The sequence below is a fragment of the Pan troglodytes genome, chromosome 14 (genome assembly GCF_028858775.2).
Source record: "Pan troglodytes isolate AG18354 chromosome 14, NHGRI_mPanTro3-v2.0_pri, whole genome shotgun sequence".
NCBI lineage: Eukaryota > Metazoa > Chordata > Mammalia > Primates > Hominidae > Pan > Pan troglodytes.
Genome location: NC_072412.2, coordinates 97680146 through 97697841, shown reverse-complemented (window position 1 = coordinate 97697841; position 17696 = coordinate 97680146). Strand labels below are relative to the sequence as shown.

Here is a 17696-nt window from a genome sequence, read left to right as displayed (position 1 = left end):
TCCTCTTAGATTATCAAGAGGCAAAAAGGTGAAATAATGGGTAATCGAATTTTTAAAAATCCTTCATTTTTGTACTGTATATGGTTATATGCGGAAAAATAAATGAAATAATTTTTGGAGAAGTTAAAATATTTTTAATTTTTATTTCAAATTTCAAAGGTAGAATGAATTATATTCAATACAAAAGGCATCTACTATTACTACAATAACTACATTTTAATCAATAATTCATGTATTTATATTTACATAATTTCCACCCATTTTCTCATTATACTACTGCAAGCTTCTTTGTATAGGACTTTGATGCTTTTAAAGAGCAATAAATAACAAAAATGAAGAATACACATTAGACCTGAAAAAAATCCTATCAGCACTCTATATCAAATGTATTTATAATATTAATAAAGTAATGAAATCCAACATAAATATGAAAAACTCCTTTTTATAAAATGAGCAACTTATGTGAACTTTAAAAATATTTTTTAAAGTGTTTTTTTTTATTTTTTAAAATAATTGCACCAAGGTAAAGCAAACCTCTAGTTGATGTGGGCATGTTACGTAGGCATTAGCAGTACAGCCCTCATTATGCACTCGTTGGACAGTAGCGCAACCCCAAGGAAAAGATGGTTAACTTATATGAACTTCACCTAAAAATATACTTATACCTCTATGCAAAAGTGAGTCTCCCAGCTAAGAAAACATATTTTATATTTGGCTGCAGTGGTAAACAAATCACAATTAGGATGATGTTTTCTAAATACTATTTATAGTAATGAAATATGGAAACATCTTAAAAGTCAATCTTGGCTAAATAAAGGTACATACTTATAAAGGAAAACTATCCTACCGTCATTATAAATGACATCAGGTATTGACATGGAAAGATCTCAATAATATACTATTGAGTGAATTTAAAAGATTATACACAAAAGCATATCTAGTATATTCTATTTTATATAAAATAATTCTAGGGTATAGGTATATATAAGAAGAGATGGCTATATGTATGTCTTCAATATAAATAATGGTTGCCTTTGGGCAGCAGGATTGATACTGATATATATTCATTGATATTCAACAATGAATATCTATTTCTTGGCCAAGTGCTAACAGCACTGATGATCTTTCTGCAATGACTCTGAATCTTTTTGTTTATTTGTGCAAATTTATAAGGTCCATGAGAAAATTTGTTACTTCTATATAATGGGTAATTACCCTCCAGATGTGTGCTGCATTGTTGAGACTATTTGTGGTCTTCTCATCTAAGACATTTTAAGATGATATAGATACGAACATATTCTGAGCAGCTACAGCCAAGTAATAAATAACCCCTCTGTGATTACTCCCTAAATCTGCACAGGAAAAAGCAGTATACAGTACAGTTCAGTAACAACCACATATCCTAATGGTCAAGTCTTCTTAGAAAAAATGTACAGTTTTATGAGAACAGAGCAAGGTAATTCAAGTTTTTTATGAGCAAAAATGAAGAGAGGTAAGATAATTAGAAAACCATGATACAGCGCAAAACAATTGCAAAGGCTCAGAGTCAATGGTTGTCTAATTGGCATGAAAGACCTTAACATTTGCTCCAATCTTTGTGTAAGGAAATAAATCTAAAGACCCAATTCTGGCCAAGTGCGGTGGTTCACGCCAGTAATCCCAGCACTTTGGGAGGCTGAGGAGGGCGGATCACCTGAGGTCAGGAGCTCAAGACCAGCCTGGGCAACCTGGCAAAACCCCATCTCTACTAAAAATTCAAAAATTAGCTGGCTGTGGTGGCGGGCACCTGTAATCCCAGCTACATGGGAGGCTGAGGCAGGGAGAATTGCTTGAACTGAGGAGGTGGTGGTTGCAGTGAGCTAAGATCGCACCACTGCACTCCATCTCAAAAAAATAAATAAGTAAATAAATACCCAATTCTAATGTAAACTACAGACTTTGAGTGATAACAGTGAGTCAACGTAGATTTAAAATGTAAATGTTGGTTAAAAAACAGTACCACTCTGGTGTGGGATGTTGATAGTGAGCAAGGTTGTGCATGTGCAGGGATGGGCTGTATGGAAACTCTCTGTATGTTCCACACAATTTTGCTCTCAAACTAAAAATGCTACTAAAATAAAGTTTATTGATTTTAAAAAATTCTGGCCACACACAGTGGCTTACACTTCTAATTCCACCACTACGGGAGGCCAAGGCAAGTGGATCGCTTGAGACTAGAAATTCAAGACCAGCATGGGCAACACAGTGAGACCGTCTCTACAAAAAAAATAAAAATTAAAAATAATTTTTTAAAAAAATCTAAAGACCCTCTGTCAATTTAGCTGTTGGAACCACAACAGTGGTTGTCTTCTAATCATCCCAGAGGACTCAACTGAGATTCAATCTTCTTCATGTGTCTCTGGAATTCATAGTCAGAAGACTGGGATGGAGTCAATGAGATCCCATTCAATTATGTCTGCCATTTTCCCCTCTCAAAAGGACCTATGAGACTATAGGCCTCCGTCCAGAACTAACCTGCTACTTCAGAGGTGTAGGAAAGGAATGAGACAGCTATACAATGCTTTTTTTTTTCTCTTTTTGTCTGTACCCCAATAAAACGGTCTGCTTTACAGGTTAGATATAAAGAGTACAAAATTTGTTTTAAAAATACGAAGGTTGTTATTGGGAGCTGTAAGTCTTCAATCATACTTCATATCTTGTAAGGGTACTATTAGCCTCTAGATAAAAAATAAAATTCAAACCATTTTACCATCATTCTGGATCCATGTTAAACAAACCAACTTAGAGCTTTCAGCAGGCTATGATGAGATACATGTCTAGATACAGAAATAGCTCTGTGCCATAGGGAGATGCTGTATCATATTGACATTTCAAAATAGATAAAAAAAAATTGAAACCTACTTCTGGATGCATCACAAAAAAGCAAGAGGCTTGGAGCACATTACTAAATTCAATGTACTAAAGAGAGAAAGAGTATTTGCTTATCCACTGCTGAGTAACAAGTTACCCCTAAACTTAGGGGTTTTAAACAACAACCATTTTAGTTTTTCTTGATTCTGCATGTTAGGAATTTGGGCAAGGCTTAGCTGGATTTGGTATTCTGGTATTCTGGTCTGTTTTAGGCTGGAAGCTTTAAGAAGTCTTCGTGTTTTTTGTTTTTTTTGTTTTCCACATTTCTGTCACTTCATATGGCCTCTCTCAGTTTGGCTACCTTGAGCTTCCTCTCTTCCTGGAGATGTCAAAAGAATTGGACTTCTTACATGGTAGATGGCTTCTATGAGGGAGAAAGAGGAAGTCACAAATCTATTGCCATCCATACATGGAATCAATTGGCATCATTTCTATTGCACTCCATTTTATTTGAAAAAGCCAGTCATAAAGCCAGTCCAGATTCCAGGGAAGGGGCACTGGACCCCACCTCTCAATGAGAGGCATGGGAAAGAATTCATGGTCAATTTTTAATCAACTACAGGAGGGAGTAAGAGGTCTTTACAGGGTATTTAGCAAAAGCATCTGTTTCTATTAGGTAATTGAGGTTAATCAAACTAGAGACTGTTTTATGGTATTTGAATTGATATTTTCCTCCTTATCTGGGTTGGAGAGAGGATATGAACTTGATAACAGTGTCACTATTTCAGAAAAATAATGTAGCATATTATATTGCTTTCCTTTATGTCTTGACAACTATATAAACCTATAAAAATGAAACAAAGAAATAAGCAAACAAAAACAAACAACCCAAAATGTACACACTGAGTTATTCCAATTTAATTTGTATGGCATTGGATCACCACCTTTTATTTCCCATTTAAAAAATACGTTAGTGTGATGTAGTTACAGAAAAAAGACATTGAAGAAAATATTAATTCTCATTACCCTTGGTACAGAATATTTTCTTCTAAATATGCAGGTAAAAATTTATACTACAAATGATATAAATGGAAAAAAAAAACGATTGTGGTAAACAGAGTCATGCTCCCCCTCCCCCAAAGATTTTCACATTCGAATCTCCAAAACCTGTGAGTATGTTACCTCACATGGCAAAAAGGACTTTGTGGTTGTGATTAAATTAAGGATTTTGAGATGAGGAGATTAACCTGGATTATCAGGGTGGGCCCAATGTAATCCCGGAGGTCTTAATAAGTGAAAGAAAATTGCAAAAGTATAAAAGAGAAGGGGTTGAGATGATGGAAACAGAGTTCTGAATGATGAGGTCAGGAGCCGAGGAAAGTAGGCAGTTGCTAGCAGCTGAATAAGGTGGGGAAGAGATTCTGGAGCCTACAGAAGGAACACAACCTTTCATTTTAGCCCCATAAGATCCATTTCAGACTTCTGACCCGCAGAACTATAAGATAATATATTAAGCCACTAAATTTATAGTAGTTGGGTATGGGAGCAATAGGAAACAAACTATTAAACATTTAAAAGAAGTTTATAATTATTTTTAATGATAGCTAACATAAATCAATAAATCATTTAGAAAAAAATTTAAACTAATGGTACAGTAAAAACAGTGAACTATAATAATGCTATTAAACTATTGCATCTGGGATTCAGAAATGCTCTGATTTTAAAGTAATAATATTGATTGAAGTCATGCAAATGATGCTTTGAAAATGATGCATCACAGATACATAATTCCTTTCTGAAGCATATTATTTAATCTACTTTAAGATTTTGGAAATATACACAAACACCCAATGATAAATTAAATATGCTTACTTTATCTTAATTTATGCAAAAGACATGCAAGGTGTTTAGTTTATAAATTCAGGGTTCTTCCCCTATGGGAAGGAAACAAGCATTTCAACTCAAAATTGTTTGGTATGATTGGAAAATAGGCAGTAAATGTTGTTGCTTTACATATTAGAAAAGTTAAAATATTTAAACTTTTGAGATCTCAAGGACTTCTATTTGGCTTTATAGAAAATCCTCAAAAGAAAAATATTGTGTTACCAAACAAAGCAAAACATGGTTCACACAATTCTACATAAATTGATAAAGTTTACATCTTGAATTTTGTTAGCAATTTTGAATTTATAATTAATAAACCTTAAACATTTAAGAGTATAAATCCTTTAATAATCAATTACCACATCCAATTAGCCCATAATCACTGAAATATACAATTGGGACTAGAGCTCATTTCAAATCTCAAAATACAAAGTCACTTAATTCAGAACTCCATCTGTGCCTCAGTCTCTAGAGTCTGACAAACAGCCTCCAAATTGTCTTCAGAGTTTTCATCAAAACAAGACACCAGTTTGGAATCTATTTTAACATTACTTGCAACATATAGGGACTCACACTGCATCTGGTTTGACTTTTCTCTAATGAAAGTTGCTAGTTGTTCTGTGTCAGGAAGGATATAAGTATTCCCTAGAAATAGTGCTGTTATTTAGAATACAACAATAGAAAAATCAAATCCCCAGATCTTATATTTCCTATTCATAAAATTGTAATTGGCCTTTTTATATCTATGTTACTCTTGAGACAGAAAATTAACTTTATGTACATATATGGGATACCCATAAAACTCAGAATAGTTCACATTTTTATTTTCCAAAAAGAATTAGAAATAAAGTCAAAGCATATTTTCCTTTAATCCTGGGGATTTTGTATAGTTCAATGTTATCTCTTGAGGTGATGTTAAATATCAGTATTGTAAATCACTGGCAAGGGAAGAACTGCAGCATGATCTTTGCAATAGTACTGCAAATAGAGAAAAACAGCCTCACAAAAATTATATTTCACTTGTCGGACAATGCCAACTCCTTGCAGATAGCAAATATTTATATTCTACTTTGTCAAGTGTGCAGGTCTTGTTGTGTAACTCACTGGGTTCAAAGTCTGGTTTCACTAGTCTCTATAATGTGGGTTATAACTTGGGCTCATTGACATCCTGTAAGCTTCATTTTATTCATATAAATTGCATTTAAGAATGCCTGCATCAGAAATTTGGGAGGCATGAGTTCTAAGTAAATTAATATACATAAAATACTCAGAACAATTTCTGATTCACAGTAAATGATCAATAAATGATTGCTGATATTAAGGGTAATCAGAAAGAATGCACACTATTTCAAGTCATGAAGAGGTGAGAGTTTCAGAGGCAAAAGCTGCCTTGTCTTTTGTCAGGCTATGAAAAACAAGAATATAACTTTTTTTTAGAAGAATCAAAAGTATGTCTTTGTCCTGTATCTCTGTTTATTGTGTGTGTGTGTGCTTAATAAACAAAGTCAGAATTCATTCAGCATTTGAATCAGAGCCTACACACACACACACACCTCCAGAGTAATTTATTATATTTAAGATGTCTATTATATTGTCTTCTCCATTCCTGCCTCTATAAGTGAAATCTAATTTATTTATTTATTTGAAATGGAATTTCACTCTTCTTGCCCAGGCTGGAGTGCAGTGGCGCGATCTCAGCTCATTGCAACCTCTGCCTCCCGGGTTCAAGTGATTCTCCTGTCTCAGCCTCCCAAGGAGCTGGGATTACAGGCGCCTCCCACCACGACCGGCTAATTTTTTTGCATTTTTAGTAGAGACGGGGTTTCACCATGTTGGCCAGGCTGGTCTCAATCTCCTGACCTCAGGTGATCCGCCCACCTCGGCCTCCCAAAGTGCTGGATTACAGGTGTAAACCACCGCACCCGGCCATGAAATCTATTTTTTAATTCCATAAGGCAATGAACACATATCAAAGTATTATACAACTTCTTTATTGCTATACATTAATGTATAGCAATGTATTTTGTACATATTTTCATATATCTGTATATAAAATTTTCAAAATAATAATAAAAACAATCTAAGTAACATTTCAAAAAACAAATATAGGAAGAGAAAGAAAGACGACCCAAACCAAAATCTAAAATGGAAGAGAGAGAGAAAAAGAAATAAAAAATCTTGCAGACAAAGATAAATTCTCTGGGTTGAAATTCCAACGTTTTATGCAAGGGAGAAGAGTTCTTGCCTCGGCTCAGTACCTTCATGGGCCCGAACGTTTGTGCTCAGACCCTCCGTTGACTAGAAACAGCAGATGAAAGGTGAAGAGCACAGACACTGGTCACAGAGAGAGGTCAACTTTGACGTCAGTGGGAGATAACTGATATGTATGAATCTTCTGTGACTGATGTGCTGAACCTGCCTGACGCCTAACATAAACAAAATATAACTTAGTTCCCTCTTCCACCATTCCTGAATTGAAACTTTATTCAGCAGGCCTCATTTTCACATGTTCCTGAATGGACTGGGAAACAACCACAGCTTCTGTGTTCAGTTTTAGGTAATTGAGTCCTACAGTCATTTTAAGTACAAGTTTAAATTTAAGTACAGTTTAAATTTAAACTCAGAAACCGGTTGTCCAGTCCAAGATCATCATAATAAAAACGAACAAACATGATTTACAGTAAAATTCTGTTTCCTCTTCTGGACCTGCTTTAAGCTGGAAACCTAGGAGGGGTCTTTAGGAGAGAAGGTGGTATCTTTTGCTTTTCGGGACCCTTGAGGGTTCCTACAGGGCTCTTTTTTCCTACAGTTCCCTTGACTCAGGTAGAGCCATCTGTGTCCCTTTGGGGTGTCCTTTGCAACTTCCTCACCTCTGAGAATCTCTTGCTGTATAACTTGGCTCTTTCTACTGATGTCTCTGTCCTACTGAGAGGTGAAGCCAGCTGGACTTCCTGGCTCAAGTGGGGACTTGGAAAACTTTTCTGTCTAGCTGGAAGATTATAAAAACTCACCAATCAGCACTCTGTGTCTAGCTGAAGGATTGTAAATGCACCAATCAGCACTCTGTAAAAACTCACCAATCAGCACTCTGTGTCTAGCTAAAGGATTGTAAATGAACCAATCAACACTCTGTAAAATGGACCAATCAGTGCTCTGTAAAATGGACCAACCAGCAGGACATGGGCGGGGACAAATAAGGAAATAAAAGCTGGCCACCCTAGCCAGTGGCAGCAACCCGCTCGGGTTCCCTTCCACGCTGTGGACACTTTGTTCTTTCGCTCTTCACAATAAATCTTGCCGCTGCTCCCTCTTTGGGTCTGTGCCACCTTTAAGAGCTGTAACACTCACTGTGAAGGTCCATGGCTTCATTCTTGAAGTCGGTGAGACCAAGAACCCACCAGAAGGAACCAACCCCGGGCACACTACAGGCAACCTTAGTGGACATAACCCAAAGCAGTCTTGTTTGCTTTTCTCTCCCATGCATTCCATGACAGGTCTATGGGAGATACTCACATATCTCTAACACTATTAGATTTCAGGAGTGCAGGCCAATTTTAATGGGATGTCACTTATGCATAAGTCCAAGCATGGGTCAGACCTAATACACATTCTGTTTTAGTGTTCCCAAGAATGAATGTGGCACAAGCCCTCTGTGTCTCTCACCCTCAGGGAATATATTTCAAAATTGATCATTTGCATTTTATTTGCTCTCATTAGGTTTGGAACTATAAAAGCATTCCCTCACTCCTACCTCAAATAAAAACTAGGGACTTATGCATCAGCTCTCTAAAAAAAGAGTCCTGCCATCAATGTTCTCTTTCCACATCTGACCCCTTCATATGTCTGGTCTAGAGGGTGGTCCAGAAGTTGTGGAACAGATTCTTCTTCTCTCACTCTTGTTAATTTTTATATGAGAGGGGCTCTGGCTTTTGTCTTACCTTCACTTTGTTATCCTGATGCCAGGCAAAGCTGAAGTAGATTTCCACTCTAATGATGTATTTCACACGATCAGCCTAAACAGCTGAAGTCACTAAGGTCAAAATGTATATCTATTTAAATCTCAATAATCTCTGTGATACTGACGAGCCAAAATGAAAAAGAGCTGGTCAGCTCAAGGTGTGGGTTCTGGACCAGCAGCCTATGCATCACATGGCAACTGGTTAGAAATGCAGTCTCGTCCGGGTGCAGTAGCTCATGCCTGTAATCCCGGCACTTTGGGAGGCTGAGGCAGATGGATCACAAGGTCAAGAGATCGAGACCATCCTGGCCAAGATGGTGAAACCCTGTCTCTACTAGAAATACAAAAATTAGCTGGGCATGGTGGTGTGCGCCTGTAGTTCCAGCTACTCAGGATGCTGAGGCAGGAGAATCACTTGAACCCGGGAGGCAGAGGTTGCAGTGAGCCGAGATGGTGCCACTGCACTCCAGCCTGGCAACAGAGCGAGACTCCGTCTCAAAAAAAAAAAAAAAGAAAAAATGAAATGCAGTCTCTCCTCTCTTCCTCAGACAAACACTGAATCTGAATATGCGTTTTAGCTGGTTCCCTGAAAGAGTCATATGTGTAATAAAGTTTGGGAGGCACTGCATAGGCAATTATTAATTATGATGCTTTTAAAGTCATCTCTCAAACTGTACTCCTTATAAAATTAATATCTTCCAAAATGGCTTCCACGAAAAATGAGGTTTATTATCAAATGTATTTTTGAAATATTAAGTTAAATAAAGTGCAGCAAATTTCCTTTCTGCCATACTTCGGAGAGTCCAATTAAGCATTGCTATACTCCAAGAGAAAAACGGCATGTGCAATATTTCTTCAAGCCATTTCACCTTGAAGCTATGTTTTCTTAGGGTGATCTATTAATATCTTTTGGAACACTGGGGTTTGTAAAAAGCAGATTGAAAAATGATGCCCCAATTTGTGAAGAAGTGGTCAAATTCTATTATACAGACTGCAATTTACACTTCAGGAAAAACACCTGTTTGAGGTTTCAAATTACACATTGTAAAAATTGTTTATGTGAAATGTCTTATTCTTTATAGATTATATGGTAAAATAGTTTATCTTTGCTCCTGTCTTCCCACTGCTGTCTCCAGACACATTACTACTCTCATTCTGCCTACTGGACTCAGGGACTTGGCACTGATCTCAAACAAATCTCAACATCTTTTTGCATGTTCAGATTCAAGATTTCTCCCTCCTGTTGCCTCTTATCAAAATAAGTGTCTGTATTACATTCCTCCAAAAGATAATCCCCATATAACCACTCTGTGAAAGCCACCCTCTGATAGGTAAGGTCTGAAATTGTCTGGATATGCTATTCCTTATTGCTTAAAAAAAAAAAAATAAGAGCTAGGCTTTAAAATGTCTTATCCCAAGACAAAACAAAACAAAATTACATATGTTGTTACAATTCAAATATGTTTTATCTAAAACAATCTCTGAATATCATGAGGATGAACTCTACTTAATCATTGGAATGAAGTACCATGTGCTAAGAAATCAGAAAGATTGTAAATATGAACATATGAGTACACTCTCCTCATTTCCTCTTAGAATCATGTCTTCATTGGGTATCCTGTGTTTCTTTCTTAGTTATTTCATTATTTAAATATCTTTTGTATTTTTTCTATCATTTTCCATGATCCAGGAAGACAAGTTTTCTGCTTACAAAGAGTTTCAGAGGCAGCTTTTTCTCCTTTCCACTTAGAGCTTATCCTAGACAATTTGTATCAAAAATGCAAGCTACTTTTGAATTTGCTTTTAAATTTTTCTAGACATACTATTTTGTGGCTAAAAAAAATCTCATTTTTAGATTTCTTCATTTCCTCTTCGCTTTCATCATAAAAAATAGAGTCTGGCTGCCATTTTATGCATTTTTTGGTCATACTACAATTAAGTTAGTTAACATTGCAATCTAATTTCATCTAGCATCCCAAATTATAATTTCTGCTATATTGAATAGGTGCAGAGACAGTTAAATGGTTACAACATTATAAAATATTAATTTGCATAATACTAATAGTCTGATGCATTTTAGAGTATCTTTCCCACCCTGCCTATTGTAAAGGAACAATTAATCATCAATATGAATAATTCCCCAAGAAAAAAGCTAAGCAAAATTGATAATATGCAAAGAAGCTCAATGGTACATAAACATCTATAATTTCTGCTTTCCTAGTGTCTTTTTATCTGGAGCTCAGATTTTTACCAATGCCTGTTTTACTGTCTCCCTGTATTTATTCATTCGACAAAGGTTGATCTAATGCATATTAAATATTAGGCTCTGTTCCTGACTTTGGGGATTCAAGGAAAGTTAAAAACTATATAAGGTCAGATAGTGATATGTACTAAGGGCAAAAATAAAGCCATTTAAACAGAAAATGACTTGGGTAGAATAACAAGGAGTTACTAATTTAGATATATTTAATCAGCTATGTATTAGGTGTATAGTTTTGATCAGATTATCCCAATTATACTCTGTCAAGTTAGGTGAAAATCAATGTTCATTTTTAGTTGCTCTTGAAGTCATTGATTATTAATAAGCTATCCCTCCGTGACTTTTCTGTGGCTCATTTATTTTAGACTATACCAAAATTTCTGTCCAAATTTACTTAAAATCCATATGGCCTTTTAAATTTGACATGCTAAGAGAAAGACAGATAGAAAATTTATCTTACTCATATTAAAATAAATCTGTTCCAAATAAGCCATGTTTCAACTGAAATCATGATTATTCTAACAATGAGTTGTTGTGTCTTCTTGTTAAGGAAAAACTGTTAAGGACCAGCAATACATAGGGAATTTTTGATTATTTTTTGGTCAACATTATAAACAAGCCATTGGTCAACTTCATGAAATTGAGAAAAAACTATTGTGACTGCTCGGTGTCATATATGAAAGACAATCTGATAAAACACATTTAAAAATTTCTGAACATTTGTTCAGGCAATATATTAATATTGTGAAATCAAATGTTTAAAGAGTCAACACTGGAAAGTTCATGGATGACTGGTATAAGAATGAGAGAAGTCAGTGTATTGAACAGAAACTCTGCCATGTAAAAATGAACACTATGAGTTTTTAAAACTTACACAAAATATATTAGCGATAGATGTGTTGGCTTTCTGCAGAGATGTTCCTGGAGACAATCCTAGCACAGAAGAAGCCTCTTCACCCTCCTGGCTGACTGTCTGTGTTCTCACCATAAAACTCTGCCCTCCAACCTGTTTTCATTTTAGTCCCTCTGCAGTGTTTGGTGGGATGTATCAAAAGATTGTTATAAATACCTAAGAATTGTAACACAGCATAGTCAAATCTCAATTTTGAATACAAAGTTAATAAAATATATGTAATATAAAATAAATTTATATAATTACATATACATAATATATGCTACAACGTTGTATGAATAACATACATGATTATTTGTAATATGAAAATGATATTACATATAATTCAGTAATTACCACAAATCTGTCAGATGAGTTTTATTATTTAAACAATACATATGAGAAGAAGGCTGAACCTTGATTATTTGGCTCCATGTCTTTATTTTTGTAGTATAATGTTATCTATCGTCTAAGGTTTTCACTATATACAACTGTGTTTCTAGAATATAAGTTGAACTATTATATTCCAAATAATTAATGTAATACCGCTTTTTTTTTTTTTTTTTGAGATGGAGTCTTGCTCTGTTGCCTATGCTGGAGTGCAGTGGCGTGATCTCGGCTCACTCCAACCTCCGCCTTCCAGGTTCAAGCAATTCTCCAGCCTTAGCCTCCCTAGAAGCTGAGATTACAGGTGCATGCCACCACGCCCGGCTAAATTTTTGTATTTTCTTTTTTTTTTTTTTTTTTAGTAGAGACAGAGTTTCACCATGTTAGCCAGGATGGTCTCGATCTCCTGACCTCATGATCCGCCTGCCTTGGCCTCCCAAAGTTCTGGGATTACAGGAAATACGTCATTTCTTAATGTTTGCTGAACAAATATTAACTAGAAACTAAACTTACTAGTTTAAATATGAGTTAGAGGGTTTAAAATAAAACTACTGCAAAATAATACCTATATATGCAATACACGCCCTTCATTGACTTGCTGGATTTATAAAGGTTAGAAGTAACTGTGATAATAATAATAATGATAAAAGTAATCACATTATGTGTCAGAATATATGGGAGATACAAGGCTCACTGGATGATCATAGAAATAAGGAAAAAAATATATATAGTTTAAAAAGAAAGTCAATAGGAATGAGAAAAAATTTGATGGAGGAAGACATTTGTCATTAATATTCTGGGTACATTTTTCATTACTGGAACCCATCTCCTTGGTGTTGGTCTATGTTTTCATGCCATCCAACTGAGAATTCAGATCTAAGAGGATTTAATTAATGTTGTTTTTGCAATCTATTTTGTTATAAAAAAAATGATCAGGGATGATCTAAACCATCTTGCCGTAACTGTAGTCATTAGTATGGGTTTCTTTTCTTTCCCTTCATTCTGGATTCATATCAAACCAGGGTCCCTAAATAGACAAAAGAAAAGGTAAGAGGAAAGAGGAAATACTGCACACATCTATGGTATCACTATGTGTTCTTATTTGAAAATTGAATTCTCTGTGCTAGGGAGGAAAAATACATTCTGTGAAATCACTTAAATCTACTGCATTTAATAAGGCAAGAATAGACCTCAAAAGTGCTTTTGAATATTACTTGTAAATGTTTTATAAAAACATTAGTGATTTTAAAACATTCAATGGTATGATATAGGCATTTAAGAAAATAATCCCTGCGAAAATATACACAAATGCATTATAAAGACAGAAGTCTGCATGCTGCCATTTGCTGCTCAGAGGTAAGATACAAGTGTGTTTTTGTCCTTTCTTTCCAATGATGTAAAATTCAATCTTCATTAACTCTATGGTTTATTTACAAATACTTGAGAAGCAGAACCTCTTTACATTTGTAGGATTTTTTAATAAGATATAGAACTGTGTGACTAATCAGCAGAATAATGGAAGCACTCTTTACCAAAGTAAGAAGATAAAAGTTTTGGCGGGGAGAGTGAAATAAAAATGAGTTTTCTTCCTGGAAATCGGTATTCACTTGAAAGAAGACCCAACTAGAAACAAGAGTATTTGTTTCCTTTGGTGGAATAATATTCTTTTGATCCTCAGGACTGCCTAGAATTATAAAACTTCATATAGTATCCAATTGAAACTCCTAACATGCTTCTGAGTTTTCAAAAGATAACATGAGGAAGAAAAACATTCAGTGTAAGGACTTTGGATGGAGGAGTTTGCTTGGAGAATATAAAAACGAGATGACATTCATTTCAAACAAAAGTTCTTTCTTGAACTTGTAATAGATTGATGAAATATTTTTAGAAGAACACAATGGTATAAAGAAAACTAAATTTAAAGAAGAGACTTTAGGAAATTTAATCATCTACTGTTATACTCATAAATAGGTAATTGTGATTTTTCTTTCATAAAAGATCAATCTTATTTCTTGAGACATTAGTGAATTTTTTTTTTTCTGTTTGATATAGAGTCTCACTCTGTTGCCCAGTCTGGAGTGTGGAGTGCGGTGGTGCGATCTTGGGTCACTGCAACCGCCGCCTCCCGGGTTCAAGCCATTCTCCTGCCTCAGCCTCCTGAGTAGCTTGGACTACAGGCTCCTGCTGCCACGCTCGGCTAATTATTTTGTATTTTTAGTAGAGACGGGGTTTCAGACATTGGTGAAATTTTAAACTGAATATTCATAGCCTCTGGAATGAGGAAAATTATAATTTTTCTCATCCCCCATATCTGCACTAGGAATATACCCTGAGCATCAATATTTATCCCAAGACCCAAATAGGATCTACCTCCGTGAAGCCTTCTTTTATTATCTCAGTTGCCATAGTTCTTGTGTATCACTTCCTGGCCCCTCCTGAAAGTTTATTCTTTCCAACAATACATCTTCTCTAGTGACATTAATTATAAATCCTCCTCAGTTTTTCATTTTTAAAATCATTTGCATCTTAAGTACCATGAAAGTAGTCTATATATAGTAGACAGCTCTACAAGTGTTTGAAATGACGATGTTTGTGGCCCATGGTGATGGTGACAATCATGATCATGATGGGGGTGGTGGTGATGACAGTGTGATAAATCATCCTCTCCCTCTCCAAGTGTTCAGCAAGCCCATAAAATATCCCAGGGAAAGTTTAGGAATGAAGTTACTCCCTTCTCCTTACCACTGTTTAGCTTCTTCCCTGGTAGGAGTGATGTGATAGTGATATAATGAGTCTGACATCTATTTGCTCATGGTCAGGGTTAATGTCCTAAACTTACAGGTTCATATATTGATTCTCTTTCTCCTTCTATATACCTACATTGATTCTCTGTCTTGGAAATTGCTTGCCTGTAAGCATGACACATTTTACTCTTGAATCTTGCCTTTTCCATACCGTAAACCAAACAGAACGGGCTAAATTTTATGCAGGGAAGTATTCAGTCATTCAACTGCTCTGTTAGCAGTTTTGGGGGGTACAAGTTCTATGGAGGGAAAAAGAAAGTCAAGAATAGTTTGTTTGAAATCCAAGCTATATTTTCTAAACCAACTATGCATCTATAATAAAGCAGATTATTTCTTCTCACTCTGACTTGCTATATATTTCCAAATAGGTTCAGAAATATGAACCTATTTAGAATAAGATGGGGTGCTTAATTAACCAAATAAATACACTAATGATAGTGATCATGATAAAATTATTTTCACCAACCTTTTAAAGTTGGACAAAGCCAGAGTTTTAATTTTTTGCCAGAAGTACGCATATTCAAAGAAAAATTTCTATTAAAAACTCCCTTAGGAAAATACTAGGAATTAATACATCAATATCTGGATGGGTTATGTCTTTGATATGATCAAATTTTGTTAGTGCATTTAAACATCTTACTATATTTCAAATTATATTAAAAGCTGGTTGATAAGGTGTAATACTCTCAACATCCACCCTAACAGCTTTCTGGCATGCCAGAGCCGGGCAGAAAAAACTACAATTCCTAGAACCCTTGCTGCCAGGTTTTATGTTTTGCCAATCAGATATCATAGTGCAAGATCCCTATTCAGAACCGAGTCATTTGGCAAAGTAAAACACACACGTTAGCTTTGGCAGAGGCAACTATCCAGCATTCAGATTAAACAACATCCTGACTAGTTTTTGAGACATCACCTATGATGACAGCTTCTGATTCTATGGCTCCCCAATCCATGTAGAGGCAGCTGCTGTGTGGCAGTCCAGTTCTGCTCAGTACAGGGCTGTTTCTAGAAGCTCAGCTTAGGGCCTTATTTACATAACCATTTTACTTAACCTGTGGGTTAGTTTTACTCCTTAAAAAAAGATGTATTCTTTTGAAGAATAGTCTGTTGCATGTGGTTAAATACTTTGGCTAGTGGTCACTAAAATGATTCAGGATGGAAATACAAATACAGGTTAAGAATAGGTGACAAAGTATAGATTTTCTGGTACAGGAAACGTTGTACAGGGTAGAACTAAGAAGAATAATGCCGGGACCTGGGGAGCTTATTAGAGCAAAGGGGATTGAACTAAACATAACTGTCAACTCTCCATGGTTCAAGTCAAAGGGGACACATTTTGTTATGCACTGATAATTATTCCAGAAGAAGAAGTCAAACTTTAAGCACACAGAATGAAGAAAAAGAGAACATGAAGTTATCGGATTCAAATTGCATATGTACCCTATAAGATTCAACAGTCATCTGCAGGAAAGGAAACTACTGCTGTCAGCTACTCACATCTAGGATCATTCACATGTATTCTTCAAAAGTTTTGGTTCCTGATTCACTCCTACCCTATCAATTAAAACATCTGACTCATGGCAATGTCTGTATACATATACATGATTTTTCCAACACCCTGTATTCTTAGCTCCCTAAATTCTTCCATTCTAATGATATCTACCTTAGTCATTCCTTCCAAGAGCAAACCCCAGTCACGACCAGTAACTGCAATGTCTGCAGAGAACTGTGACTATGTGATCTACATATAACAATAAAATGAATACCTCTCATTGATAGGCACCTCAAATCTACGTGGCACATGAAGACTTCCAATTCACTGATACTATCACCTTTCCCAGTTCCTCACTGGCTTGATGATCTAGAAATCCTCTCCTTACCAATTTCCATGGCCCATTACAATCACTCTTGTATACTATACCCCCTTTCTTCCCTTGCTCCTCACACTTTCTTGCTTGCTTGGCACAGCCTCACCCCTGGTTTAAACAAGCTTTTTCTCCATCCCATAACTGGAACCATGTATCTGAAAGTGGCTGGAGAATAACACACAACAATACTAACTCATCTCAATTGAAATTTACAATTCCCAAGGGCCCATAAATGTGACTGTCATATGTGCTCCTTTGTTTTCAACCACTATTTCTTCAATATTTTTTCTGTCTATTTTTATTTTCTCCTTTTGGTAACTCTCATTAAATGTATATTTGTGTAATTAATGTTCTGCCATGCGTCTTTGATATTCTGTTCATTTTCCTTCATAGTTTTTTCTTCTCTGTCTTCTTTAGATTATATGATTGGCATGGATTGATTTACAAGTTCATTGATTCTTTCATCTGTGTACCCAAATCTATGTACATCCCATCTACTGAAGTTTTCATATCTGTTTATTGTATTTTCCACTCTAGAATTTCCATTTGGCTCTTTTTAATAATTTTTATTGTTTACGAATATTCTGCATTTGATGAGACATTGTCATTAGACTTCCTTTACTCTTTCAATTATGGCTCTTTTCATTCTTTGAACTGTTTTGAACATATTCATAATTAGCTGCTACTTTAAAGTCTTTGTCTGCTAAGCTCACCAGTGGGCCCCATCAATGGTAGCTTTTATTGCCTGATTTTTATCTTGCGCATGAGTCACAATTTCCTGTTTTCGCAT

At 35.6% G+C, this 17696-nt stretch overlaps 1 protein-coding gene and 1 non-coding gene across 3 annotated transcripts in view; both read right to left on the bottom strand.

The window, feature by feature from the left end:
• The window catches only part of GPC5 (glypican 5), a 1453661-nt gene that overhangs the window by 786106 nt on the left and 649859 nt on the right, over positions 1 to 17696 (bottom strand). The gene's annotated exons all lie outside the window — the stretch shown is intronic.
• Positions 503 to 628, bottom strand: LOC112205288 (U4atac minor spliceosomal RNA). The gene has a single exon (XR_002939189.1). It is a non-coding gene; the product is annotated as a U4atac minor spliceosomal RNA (small nuclear RNA).